The sequence below is a fragment of the Stomoxys calcitrans genome, chromosome 4, assembly GCF_963082655.1.
Source record: "Stomoxys calcitrans chromosome 4, idStoCalc2.1, whole genome shotgun sequence".
Classification (NCBI taxonomy): Eukaryota; Metazoa; Arthropoda; class Insecta; order Diptera; family Muscidae; genus Stomoxys; species Stomoxys calcitrans.
This window is the reverse complement of record NC_081555.1, coordinates 120,217,109-120,231,145: the sequence shown is the minus strand read 5'-3', so window position 1 is coordinate 120,231,145 and position 14,037 is coordinate 120,217,109. Positions and strand designations below refer to the sequence as shown.

The window sequence follows — 14,037 nt, the reverse complement described above, 5'->3', positions numbered from 1 at the left end:
CCCCAAGTAGGGCGTATTTGTTCACCAAGACAACTTGGGTCTTCAAGACAGTGCAGCTCGATATTCATAGTTTTTAGGGCCCATACTCCAAACCGGACATATTTGCTGGCTTTTTCAATAAGGTGTTTGATTGAATGGTATTTGAGATTAGAAAGCGAATTTTATATCCAATTTTGAGGCCAATGGCAATATGGGGTTCAAATATATGAGAATAAATCACGTTGCTGATATATTTTCAGGGCTTAGTGTTTGGGGGACCACCCCTCTCCCCAAAACACCTCTAAATCGGGCATATTTACTGATCATGTCAATGTGGGGCTTAAGTGAAAGGAATTGGGGGTAGAGCAAGAATTGATCCCCACTTTCGGACCATTTTCTGGGGTCTACCCCTTTCCCAAAATAACCCACAAACAGCAATTTTTTACTGACCATCCCAATATGGGGCTCAAATAAAGATAGTTGGGAGTAGTAAACGAATTTGATATCCAAATGTAGGACCATGTTTTTTAGGCATCACCCCTCCCCCAAAACATCCCCAAAGGGTAAAAATTGTTCAACCATGCTAATATGTGCCTCAAATATTTGATAACCAATTTTGGGGCCATATGGGGGACGCCTAATCCTATAAACTGCACTCAAAACCAATGGCAATATGGGGTTTAAATAAATGGTATTTGAGGGAAGAGCACGATACTGATATTTTTTCAGGGCCAAGTTTTTTTAAATCAGACATCATGAGAATATCGGGCTGAAATAAATTATTTTAAGAATGGAGTACACATTACATCCAAACTTAAATTCACAGACCAATAAAGGTCATATGGGGTTCAGATAAAGAAACTTATATTGTTAAACTGTTTGTCAAGCGATAAACTATTTTCGTAGCATGGTATTTCAATAAAAGCTCTTTAATTGTCGAAAATAAATATTCCTAGAAAAATTTTGTTCCATATAAAGTAAAAAAAGGCAGATCGTTCTATATGGAGGCTATATCAAGATATAGTCTGATATAGCCTTTCGTCGAACTTAACCTGCCCATGGACAAAAAAAGAATCTGTGCAAAGTTTCAGAGCAATATGTCTACTTTAAAAAACTGCAGCGTGATTCCAGCAGACAGACGAAGAGACGGACTTTTTTGATTAAATTGAGCATTTCATCGAACATATATATAGATAGGGTGAGTGTACCAGTAGATATTCAATTGAGAGATCCATCTATAGAAAGTATATATTAATATGTTTCGATCTAGATCATATTCGATTCGAATCTAGAGAGTACCCTCCCTCGCAAACTCTCTCTACAACGCATTGATTAAAATTTCAGCGAAATCGGGTAAAAATTAACCATTTACAAGCTCATAACCTTAAATCGGGGGATAGGAATATATGGCCCCCTTCATCACAATATAATCCGATCGACCATGGTCGATCTGGACCATTTTCCAATAAAGGAAGATCTAATATAACGCAATTAGGTGCAAATAGTCGTTTTAAGATCTGAAAACGGCAAATGGGGTGATCGGTTAAATAGAGGCTATATATAGATGTAGTTCGAAAGTCAGCTTTTTTTATCGAACTAAACCTCACCATGGATAGGAAAAAATCTGTATCATCTTCCGGCTATATTTCATAATTTTAAAAGGCTCAATTTCTTAATTAGAATCCTTTCGTTAAAACCATAAAAGGACAAATCAACTTCTGCGCCAAGAATGCCTCCAATGTTAGGTTAGGTTGAAAAGAGGCTGCAGATATTAATCCGCCCCATGCCACTATGGATATACACCTAAGCCAGTAATCGACTTGTTGTGCTCTCTAAAAACTATAAAGTAACCTCTAAAAAGAAAATTTTAAGTTAGGAATTCCGTGCTACTTACAAAATCCTTAATTGTTTTCAATACCACTCCCCTAAGTTGGTTCATGTCTGGTATTGTGTCTCCACCTAAGTGCCGGTATCTGTTAGAAGCGAAAACTGGGCAATGACAAAGGAAATGTTCCAACGTCTCATCATCTTCCCCGCATGACCTACACATGCTATCACTTGCCGCACGGATCTTACATAAGTGAGCTCGTAGTCCTATGTGTCCCGTTATGATAGCTATACTGACCTCCTTCTTGTTTCCTTTCAGTAATAGCCTCGTCTTCTCACAGTCTGGATCCCCCCATAGGTTTTTCGCCGTCCTACCGACCGTTTCACTGTTCCACAATGTTAACTCGGACTGCGTCGACCCGAAAGGCTTTAGGTTAACCAAGTTTATTGACGGCAGTCTTCTAGCCTTCACCGCCAAATCGTCTGCCCTTTCATTTCCCATTACTCCGTTATGGCCCGGCACCCAAACGATGCGGATTTTGCCATCCTCAGAGAAGGCGTTAATCTCCTCCTTACACTGCAAGACTGTTCGTGACCTTACCGTAATGCCTCCAATGTAGCACAGCCTTTTTTTTTGTCCATAGGCAGGTAAATTTCGACAATAGGATGAACCGAACAATATTTCCCTTATAAACCGATCTGAGAATTAAATTTCTAAAGTGCGCAGAAGAAACATTTTTCACCCGGCACTCTAATGCCGACTATTAGAAAATTAAATTTTTTATGGTCTTTAAGGGCGGCATCAAAAAAAATATATAAAAAAATTTTTTTGTTTAATAATTTTTATGACTAAAACGTTCTTTTGATTGTCCTTTACTATAAAAAATTACTATTGATTCAAAACTATAAATTTTTCTACGCTTTCATGGCTTTAAAAGTCGATACCTCCACTAATTTTTTTCTTAAGAACTTGTTGAGGGACACCCTTTCACTAAAAGCGAAATTCGGACTAATCTGTAAATTTAGTTCATCAAAAGCGAAATTCGGACGTAATCTGTAAACTCAGATCCAATATTTTTTCTTACAACGAGAGCCGAGAATATTATTGAAGTTAATTGGCCATTTTTTTAACATAAAGTTTCAAATATTCCTAGTAATTTGAATTTTAAGAATCATGAATCATTACTGGTACATGACATACTTAGGAGCACTTACCCTACATGACAAAAAAAGGAGAATACATATGAGAATACATGCAACAAGTCTTTTCTATACAGAAAATGACAGCATCATCTTCATCTTTGTCTAATGGCAGCTTTACTTAACTCACAACTTTTACACTGCCACTCTAAACGAATTTTAGCAGAATGCCAAATTTTCTTAACAAAACACACATTCTTCCCCGCGTTTACGTTCAATAATAAATATTCTCTACTTTAGAAATACGCTCAAGTCAGTGAATGCCTACCCCACCTCCCACTATGGACCAACAACAGTAGAAAAACAATGTTCTGCTTATTCACTACTTATGTTCTTTTGCAAACAAAACACATTCAAACAGGAGAGAAACAAAAACACATATATCTTTTTTCAGAAGAGAAACAAAAACTTCTATCTTCACCTCTCCCATTTAACATCAGTATGAATATACTCTTCATAGGTTATACTCTCTTACAAATGAATGGTTACCCCACCTCCCACTAGCAATTGTCCAGCTAAAAGCAACCAACACAACACGTTCACCTTCTTCTTCTCTTTCTTTTCTACCACAATGAGTATTCGCCCAAATTTGAGTTTGTTTCATCTTCTCTTATTTTCTAACAGAATTTCAACAGAAAAGGTACAAAAGCAAACACATACTTTGAAGGTGCAGTATATTTGCATGGATCCCGTTATCATTTGGCTGTTTCTTTTGTTGGTGTTTCTGACTTCAGATTAAGATTTCCAAAAACACTTCTTTAAAGATTACATACCTGGAGATTTCGTATGGGGTTAAGAGCAAAGACAACTTGGCGGAAATACACTTGACATTTGCAAAAACTTCTACGCATGTTACGCTGCCATAAATGAAAGTTTTTAAAGGTTTTTGTTATTGTTGTAGCTGAGTGTTGTAACAACAACGACAACAAAGATTTTTTATTTCCGTATTGCAAAAGTTTATAGAATAATATTCCAAAACACCAGACTTTGCAAGCACACGCGCAGCGACGAAAGCAACCGGACGATCGAATTGAGGACGAATAACTAATTTTGGGTTTTCTGCAGAGTTTGAGCAAGGTGGCGTTTTGATACTCAGTTATTGGGGCATGTTTGAAATGGTGGAAATTCAACTGCATTAGTGTTGTTGCGTTTATTTTTTTTCTTGGGTGGTGAATTTAGCCCGGAGGTGGGTGGTATTTAAATGTTTAGCTAACAAATAGGGTCTTGATTGAATGAAGGGAAATTCGAGAATGCTCAATTGATTCGATAATATTCAACCAAATAAATGTAAGCAATTATATTTGACTATTAAATATTTTTAAGTCATATTAGCCCAACGTTCGATTTTTCTAACACGAATTTTGCAGGTTTTTAATTAATTTTTTCTTTATTTTAATTTTTATCTTATTTTAAAAGCATTCTCTGGCTAATGTAATATAGAATTTTCCATAGAAATTTTGGTAGAATATTAATCCAAAATTTCAAAGCAATTTTTTCTAAAGAAAAAATTTCAATGAAATATTCTTTAAGACAAACTTTCAATGAAATTTTCTCTAAAGTCAAAATTTCTATGAAATTTTCCCTAAAGACGAAATTTCTATGAAATTTTCTCTAAAGACAAAATTTAAATGAAATTTTCTCTAAAGACAAAATTTCTATGAAATTTTCTCTAAAGACAAAATTTCTATGAAATTTTCTCTAAATTTTCTCTAAAGACAAAATTTCTATGAAATTTTCTCTAAATTTTCTCTAAAGACAAAATTTCTATGAAATTTTCTCTAAAGACAAAATTTCTATGAAATTTTCTCTAAAGACAAAATTTCTATGAAATTTTCTCTAAAGACAAAATTTCTATGAAATTTTCTCTAAAGACAAAATTTCTATGAAATTTTCTCTAAAGACAAAATTTCTATGAAATTTTCTCTAAAGACAAAATTTCTATGAAATTTTCTCTGAAGACAAAATTTCTATGAAATTTTCTCTAAAGACAAAATTTCTATGAAATTTTCTCTAAAGACAAAATTTCTATGAAATTTTCTCTAAAGACAAAATTTCTATGAAATTTTCTCTAAAGACAAAATTTCTATGAAATTTTCTCTAAAGACAAAATTTCTATGAAATTTTCTCTAAAGACAAAATTTCTATGAAATTTTCTCTAAAGACAAAATTTCTATGAAATTTTCTCTAAAGACAAAATTTCTATGAAATTTTCTCTAAAGACAAAATTTCTATGAAATTTTCTCTAAAGACAAAATTTCTATGAAATTTTCTCTAAAGACAAAATTTCTATGAAATTTTCTCTAAAGACAAAATTTCTATGAAATTTTCTCTAAAGACAAAATTTCTATGAAATTTTCTCTAAAGATAAAATTTCTATTGAAATTTTCTCTAAAGACAAAATTTCTATGAAATTTTCTCTAAAGACATAATTTCTATGAAATTTTCTCTAAAGACAAAATTTCAATGAAATTTTCTCTAAAGACAAAATTTCTATGAAATTTTCTCTAAAGACAAAATTTCTATTAAATTTTCTCTAAAGACAAAATTTCTATGAAATTTTCTCTAAAGACAAAATTTCTATGAAATTTTCTCTAAAGACAAAATTTCTATGAAATTTTCTCTAAAGACAAAATTTCTATGAAATTTTCTCTAAAGACAAAATTTCTATGAAATTTTCTCTAAAGACAAAATTTCTATGTAATTTTCTCTAAAGACAAAATTTCTATGTAATTTTCTCTAAAGACAAAATTTCTATGAAATTTTCTCTAGAGACAAAATTTCTATGAAATTTTCTCTTAAGACAAAATTTCTATAAAATTTTCTCTAAAGACAAAATTTCTATGAAATTTTCTTTAAAGACAAAATTTCTATGAAATTTTCTCTAAAGACAAAATTTCTATGAAAATTTCTATGAAATTTTCTATGAAATTTTCTCTAAAGACAAAATTTCTATGAAATTTTCTCTAAAGACAAAATTTCTATAATATTTTCTCTAAAGACAAAATTTTTTATGAAATTTTCTCTAAAGACAAAATTTCTATGAAATTTTCTCTAAAGACAAAATTTCTATGAAATTTTCTCTAAAGACAAAATTTCTATGAAATTTTCTCTAAAGACAAAATTTCTATGAAATTTTCTCTAAAGACAAAATTTCTATGAAATTTTCTCTAAAGACAAAATTTCTATGAAATTTTCTCTAAAGACAAAATTTCTATGAAATTTTCCCTAAAGATAAAATTTCTATGAAATTTTCTCTAAAGACAAAATTTCTATGAAATTTTCTCTAACGACAAAATTTACCAATAGCTGTACGGAGCTCCTTCTTGCCTTCTTTCAGTAATAGCCTCGCCTTCTCACGGTCTGGATCCCCCAATAGATTTTTCGACATCCTACCAACCATTTCGCTGTTCCACAATGTTGCATGCGCATTCGTCGCCCACGCTCTTAACTCGGACTGCGTCGACCCGAAAGGCTTCAGTTTAATGCGAAATTGCACATTTTGCACATGAACATTCCACTAAGGAACAGGGGCAAACTTCTCACATATCAACGAGTGCAGGAGGGGAAAACCACCTCTGAAAATTTTTTTTGGTGGTCTCGCCAGAATTCGAACCCAGGCGTTCAGCGTCACGCTAACCTCTGCGATACGGTGCCCTCCGGGCATCGGGTTAACCAATTTATTGACGGCAGTCCTCTAGCCTTCACCGCCAAATCGTCTGCCTTTCATTTGCCCTTACTCCGATATGGCCCGGCACCCAAACGAAGCGGATTTTGCCATCCACAGATAAGGCGTTAATCTCCTTCTTACACTGCAGGACTGTTCGTGACCTTACCGTCCTGCCTCCAATGTAGTAAAGACTTTTTTTTTTGTCCATAGGCAGGTAAATTTCGACAATAGGATATACCGAAGAATATTTTGATATATTTCCCTTATAAACCGATCTGGCAATTCGATATCTGAAGTGGGCAGAAAAACATTTTTCACCCGGCACTCAATTACCGACTACTAGAAAATTAAAATTTGTATGGTGTTTAAGGGCGGCATCAAAAAAAATATATATAAAAAGTTTAGATTAATAACTTTTATGACTAAAGCGTTCTTTTGATTGTCCTTTGCTATAAAAAATTACTTTTGATTCAAAACTTTCAATTTTTCTAGCTTTCATAACTTCAAATGTCGATACCTCCACAAATTTTGTTCCTAAGAACTTGTTGGGTGACACCCTTTCACTAAAAGCGAAATTCGGGCGTAATCTGTAAACTCAGATCCAATATTTTTTCTTACAATGAGAGCCGAGAATATTATTGAAGTTAATTGGCCATTTTTTTAACATAAAGTTTCAAATATTCCTAGTAATTTGAATTTTAAGAATCATGAATCATTACTGGTACATGACATACTTAGGAGCACTTACCCTACATGACAAAAAAAGGAGAATACATATGAGAATACATGCAACAAGTCTTTTCTATACAGAAAATGACAGCATCATCTTCATCTTTGTCTAATGGCAGCTTTACTTAACTCACAACTTTTACACTGCCACTCTAAACGAATTTTAGCAGAATGCCAAATTTTCTTAACAAAACACACATTCTTCCCCGCGTTTACGTTCAATAATAAATATTCTCTACTTTAGAAATACGCTCAAGTCAGTGAATGCCTACCCCACCTCCCACTATGGACCAACAACAGTAGAAAAACAATGTTCTGCTTATTCACTACTTATGTTCTTTTGCAAACAAAACACATTCAAACAGGAGAGAAACAAAAACACATATATCTTTTTTCAGAAGAGAAACAAAAACTTCTATCTTCACCTCTCCCATTTAACATCAGTATGAATATACTCTTCATAGGTTATACTCTCTTACAAATGAATGGTTACCCCACCTCCCACTAGCAATTGTCCAGCTAAAAGCAACCAACACAACACGTTCACCTTCTTCTTCTCTTTCTTTTCTACCACAATGAGTATTCGCCCAAATTTGAGTTTGTTTCATCTTCTCTTATTTTCTAACAGAATTTCAACAGAAAAGGTACAAAAGCAAACACATACTTTGAAGGTGCAGTATATTTGCATGGATCCCGTTATCATTTGGCTGTTTCTTTTGTTGGTGTTTCTGACTTCAGATTAAGATTTCCAAAAACACTTCTTTAAAGTTTACATACCTGGAGATTTCGTATGGGGTTAAGAGCAAAGACAACTTGGCGGAAATACACTTAACATTTGCAAAAACTTCTACGCATGTTACGCTGCCATAAATGAAAGTTTTTAAAGGTTTTTGTTATTGTTGTAGCAGAGTGCCGTAACAACAACGACAACAAAGATTTTTTATTTCCGTTTTTCAAAGCACACGCGCAGCGACGAAAGCACCCGTACGATCGAATTGACGACGAATAACTAATTTTGGGTTTTTTGCAGTTGAAGCAAGGTGGCGTTTTGATACTCATTGGGGCATGTTTAAAATGGTGGAAATTCAACTGCATTGGTGTTGTTGCGTTTTTTTCCTGTGTGGTGAATTTAGGCCGGAGGTGGGCGGTATTTTAATGTTAAGCTAACAAATAGAGTTCGAGAATGCTCAATTGATTCGATAATACTCAACCAAATATTTTTAAGCCATATTAGCCCAACGTTCGATTTTTCGAACACGAATTTTGCAGGTTTTCAACTAATTTTTTCTTTATTTTAATTTTTATCTTATTTTTAAACCATTTTCTGGCTAATGTAACACTTCGACTAATGGAAAACATTTTTATCTGGAGATAGTCTACAATATAGATAGTATATACCGTATATATAGAATTTTCCATACAAAATTCGTAGAATATTAATCCAAAATTTCAATGCAATTTTTTCTAAAGAAAAAATTTCAATGAAATATTCTCTAAAGACAAAATTACAACCAAATTTTCTCTAAAGATAAACTTTCAATGAAATTTTCTCTAAAGACAAAATTTTTATGAAATTTTCTCTAGAGACAAAATTTCTATGAAATTTTCTCTAAAGACAAAATTTCTATGTAATTTTCTCTAAAGACAAAATTTCTATGAAATTTTCTCTAAAGACAAAATTTCTATGAAATTTTCTCCAAAGACAAAATTTCTATGAAATTTTCTCTAAAGACAAAATTTCTATGAAATTTTCTCTAAAGACAAAATTTCTATGAAATTTTCTCTAAAGACAAAATTTCTATGAAATTTTCTCTAAAGAAAAAATTTTTATGAAATTTTCTCTTAAGAAAAATTTTCTATGAAATTTTCTCTATAGACAAAATTTCTATGAAATTTTCTCTATAGACAAAATTTCTATGAAATTTTCTCTAAAGACAAAATTTCTATACAATTTTCTCTAAAGACGAAATTTCTATGCAATTTTCTCTAAAGACAAAATTTCTGTGCAATTTTCTCTATAGAAAAAATTTCTATGAAATTTTCTCTAAAGACAAAATTTCTATGAAATAATAAAGGCAAAAATTTCCATAAAATTTTTTCTAGATGCAAAAATTTTAGAAAGATTTTGTTTTTAGCAAAGTTTCTCTAAAATTTTCTCTAAAATTCCTTGAAATTATGTAATTGGAAAACTTTCATTGAAACGTTGGCGAATATTTCATAGAAATTTTTTCGTAAGAAAAAATTTTGTGTTTAGAGGAAATTTCATAGTAATGTTGTCCCTAGTGAACTATTCTTTGAAATTATGTTATTGGGAAAATTTTATTGAAACTTTAACTTTGGAGAAAATTTTATTGAAATTTTGTCTTTAGAGAAAATTTCATAGAATTTTGTCCTTAAAGAAAATTTCATAGAGTTTGGTCCTTAAAGAAAATTTCATAGAATTTTGTCCTTAAAGAAAATTTCAAAGAAAATTTGTCGTTACAGAAAATTTCAAAGAAATGTTGTATTTAGAGATAATTTTAATGAAATTTCGTTTTTAAAGAATAGTTCATTGAAATGTAGTCTTTGGAGAAAATTCTGTTGATTATTTGTTTTTAGAGAAAATTTCATTGTAATTATGTCTGTGGAGAAAATTTGATGGAAATATTGTCTTGAAACAAAACTACAATGCAATGTTGTCTTAGTTTCTCAAAAAGTAGTTTTTGATTGCCGTTAAAATGCAGTCAACCTTTTTTTTCATATACAATTTCATCGACTTAGGCTTCAATTGAAACTTATATTTAATCAAACTTAGTTTTTTACAAGTTTCGTTGAGATTTCATTGTTACAGAAAGTTTAGTCCAAATTTTCATTTCGTATAATGGATCTCTGGTTTAATCTCACAAAAGTGTCCCCAAACTTCAACATTAAACTTCTGTTTCACACACACACTACACAAAATAATTTATTGACTTTAAAGAGAATAATTGAGGGAATAAACTTACCTCACAGTCTAAAGGAGTAATTGAGAAAGGAACAGTTGCATTTATTTGTTAGGCGGCTGTCATACCCTCTCCCCTTCCATTTCATTTTCGTATTTCTGAAAACCAAACAAAAATCTCAAATCAGTACTCTACGAAGTATTGTATTGTTGTTGTGTTTGTAAGTATGTTGACAGCACCAAAGGAAAGAGAGAAAAAAAAACCCCATAAATTCACTCAAAGTATATTTAAAACTCTTGATATTGTTCTCATTTTCGTTTCTCTTAAAACCAAACACAAAGCACAAATCAGTTCACTGCGTTGTATTGATCCCGTTGTGGTTGGGGTTGTGTTTGTTAATATATGGACAACACCAAAGGAAAGGGTGAAAACCCCCATTACTTCCCGCAAAGTTTATTTAAAACACTTTTATAACATATATAATTAAGTTGTTTGCAAAACAACACTTTTCCTTTTAAAGTTTGCAATATTTAAGTAAGAATCAATGCAACAACTTAATTGTACTCACTAATGCAAAGCGAAGTTTATAGAAAAATGCACACGATACAATACGAACACCCGATTCATTGAATAGCCGCACAAACACTAAACTGGTGTCTGAGTTTGAGATGGAAACAGGTGGTTGGTAGATGTAAGGGTTGCCAAGACTTAACTAATTATACAGAATGTCAATTATACTGCAGTGGTATTAACGACATTCTGGGAATTGAAATAGCTTTAAATTAACTAGTTTTCGAGTCTATGCGAAAACAGACAGTTGTTGTTGTTTTTTATGTTAAAGATTTTGCGAGGTTTTGTTTTCATGGACAATTTTACCAAAATTTGATTTTACACATTTTGCGCAAAATTTATTCGCTCTTGAAATAAATCATCAGATATTGTCCGGCTGCAGACCGTTGGGTTTTTTTTAATCACAAACAGAAAATGTGTTTTTGCTTTTAATATCATATGACTGGTTTCCTAGATCGTGATTTCGTTTGGTACCACTAAACTCGTCAGTATTATTTGTCAAAAAAGACATGTCTTCTAGGTTGAAACTATGCTCAAACGCAGGGTTGCTAGTATTTTTCCGTCCCTTGTCCCCAAAAATCCCCAATTTGGGAAGTGAATATCCCCAATAAAAATCCCCCAAACAATTTTGAAAGCCTTTTTTTTAAAAAAAGTAGACAAAAATATATTTTAGTGACGATCAAACCTCCTTAGAATGGATGTCACGTGACGACAAGGTTATACAAAGGTCGGCTTTATTTAGCATTATACATTGAATGCAAGTCAGGTGTATTGGAAAGATAACCATGTTGGATTGGCTAAATAGTTATCGGTATCATGCAATAAAGGTCGATAACACGTGCTTTGCACTGTACTGAATAAAAAACTGGGTAATCTTTAATTGATACAGTTGGTGTGCTTCATGGTGTATTTGGAATGCTCATTATAAAATATGTATGTAAGTAAGCCTTTAAAAGCGTATCTTTTAGTAGATTTCGCTTCATTTTAGTACAGTGTCAAATTAAAATTCTTGACCTCCATAAAAAATAGGGTCAAACACGGACTATATTTCGGTATAGTTGCCATAAAGACCGATCTCGTAATGATCAAATTACAAATAGATTCATACATTAACTCACACCGATTACATTTCGATTCGAAAGTTATTAGGTTATAGCTGTCAAATTTAACATGAAGCCTAGTCTAGTCCACCAATATTTAGGCCAAATTAAACAATCACACCAAATGCGGTCCGACAACATATCGCCCCCTAACCGCCAAAAAGGTGTAAGTGACCAGAGCAAAACTTAACAGAGGAAGTTTTTTATTGAAAAAATCTTAGAATATCTTAAATCGAAATATGATTTTTACATATGTATGTATCACTTCTTTGGCTGAAACACATGGTGGTAAAAAAAATTGTGTATTTAAATAAAGATAAAGGTATTTTTGACACTCACATCTTTTTCGCTGTCACATAAATGACCTCGTTTTAACTAATTTAGAGGTAAGTGCAATTAATATCATTGTTTGAATGTGAGCAGTAAGTCTCAATTTTAATCCGATATCAATGCAATTTGGAGCAGAAAGTCGTATTAGATACCTACATGTTTTTATTTGGATATAGCTGTCGTATAGACCGATCTCCCGAATTAGCGTCTTAAGTTCATAAAAGCCGCATTTATTATCCGATTCCTCTGAATTTTGGTCTAGATCAGACCATGTTTGAATATAGCTGCCACATAGACCGACCTCCCAATGTTTGGTCTTGGGCCCATAATAGGCGCACTTGTTATCCGATTTCACTGAAATTTAGAACAGGGATTTGTATTAGGGTCATCAATACACTTTCCTAATATGGTCCAGATCAGATATTTTATATAGCTGCCGTATAGACCGATATGCGATTAAAAATAGGAAGAATGGGCCCAAATTGTACTTAATATCCGATATCAAAGAAAACTGAAACTGTGAGTTGTTTATGACAACTCAAAACACTCGCCCAATATAGTCTAGATCAGACCGTAATATGTATAAATGTATAAAGATTTCTCTTGTGTTATAAATATTGCTTTTTTGATGAAATGTAAGCCTAGTCGTAGATTTGGAGCGGACTGAAGTAGCCGAAACTGGGCCGCTACGCTTCCTTCGTCCTAAATATATCAAATCCGTAATATTCTCCCAAAGTCGTTTAATTTAAATCCTATATTTTCAAATAGACCCATAATTCCGTCTTCGGATATGACCTTCGTACTTTACGCCCTTTATTTGCGTCCCATATTGTCCCGGAGGACCAATATGGGTTTATTGGTGACCACTGTACATTCAAAGACTTTAAATTTGAGCCCAGTATTGTCCCGGTCGGCCAATATTTCCCTTTGGCGGTTTGCTCAAGCGTGGGGCACCCCTCAGATACTCAGCCCTTATTTTAAACAATCGATTCGTACTCTACTTCCAAATATAAAACGTTTCAGTATGATATAATTTGTTGAGCTAAACACAAGTTAGCGAAAATAACGTAAGTGTCCTTCGCTGTCACAAAATAAAAATGTCACTTACATTAAAATTGTTTTTGTTGTAAAATCATAACTGACGACAGTTATCGATTCCTATTAAAAACTGAAAATCCAAAAATTTAGCACTGACATCTTTTTGGTGGTAAGGGACGATATATATATATATATATATATATATATATATATATTTTTTTTTTTTTTTTTTTTTTATATATATATTTTTATATATTTTTTAAATTTTTTTTATATATTTTTATATATATATTTTTCAAGTTTTATATTAATGCTATGGATTATATTTTTTAAACAAATACTTTGATTTTTTTAAATTAGAGTGCCGAAGATGCCGCCTTCCAAGTTTCAAAGTGATGATTTTTCGTTTGCATGGCAGCTCTGACTGGAAGTCCTTCACATACTTATTTTGTCAGCGGGGAGAGTGAACGACAAATGTTTTTTAGTTTTTTCTAAGCAGTAATTTGCTTCTGTTTAGTTTTGAATTGACCAAATAAAGACAGAGAGCAAAGGCTATTCTTACACTCCAGCGAATGTTTACTCAAAAAGTACATAACACACCTCTTCTGTCTTTTGTCACTCTTCACTGAAAAGCTAAGGAGATGATCGGGAAAGAGAATTTTTAACAGATGAATTT

At 32.4% G+C, this 14,037-nt stretch overlaps 1 long non-coding RNA gene across 1 annotated transcript in view; it reads right to left on the bottom strand.

Annotated features, from left to right (window-relative positions):
- LOC131996836 (uncharacterized) overlaps positions 1 to 10,960 on the bottom strand; it is a 97,632-nt gene extending 86,672 nt beyond the window's left edge. The window contains exons 1-2 of the long non-coding RNA XR_009398027.1: positions 10,892 to 10,960; positions 10,387 to 10,481 (exon numbers count right to left, since the gene is read on the bottom strand). This is a non-coding gene — a long non-coding RNA (uncharacterized LOC131996836). The remainder of the gene's footprint in view (positions 1 to 10,386; positions 10,482 to 10,891) is intronic.
- Between the last annotated feature and the right edge of the window lie 3,077 nt (positions 10,961 to 14,037).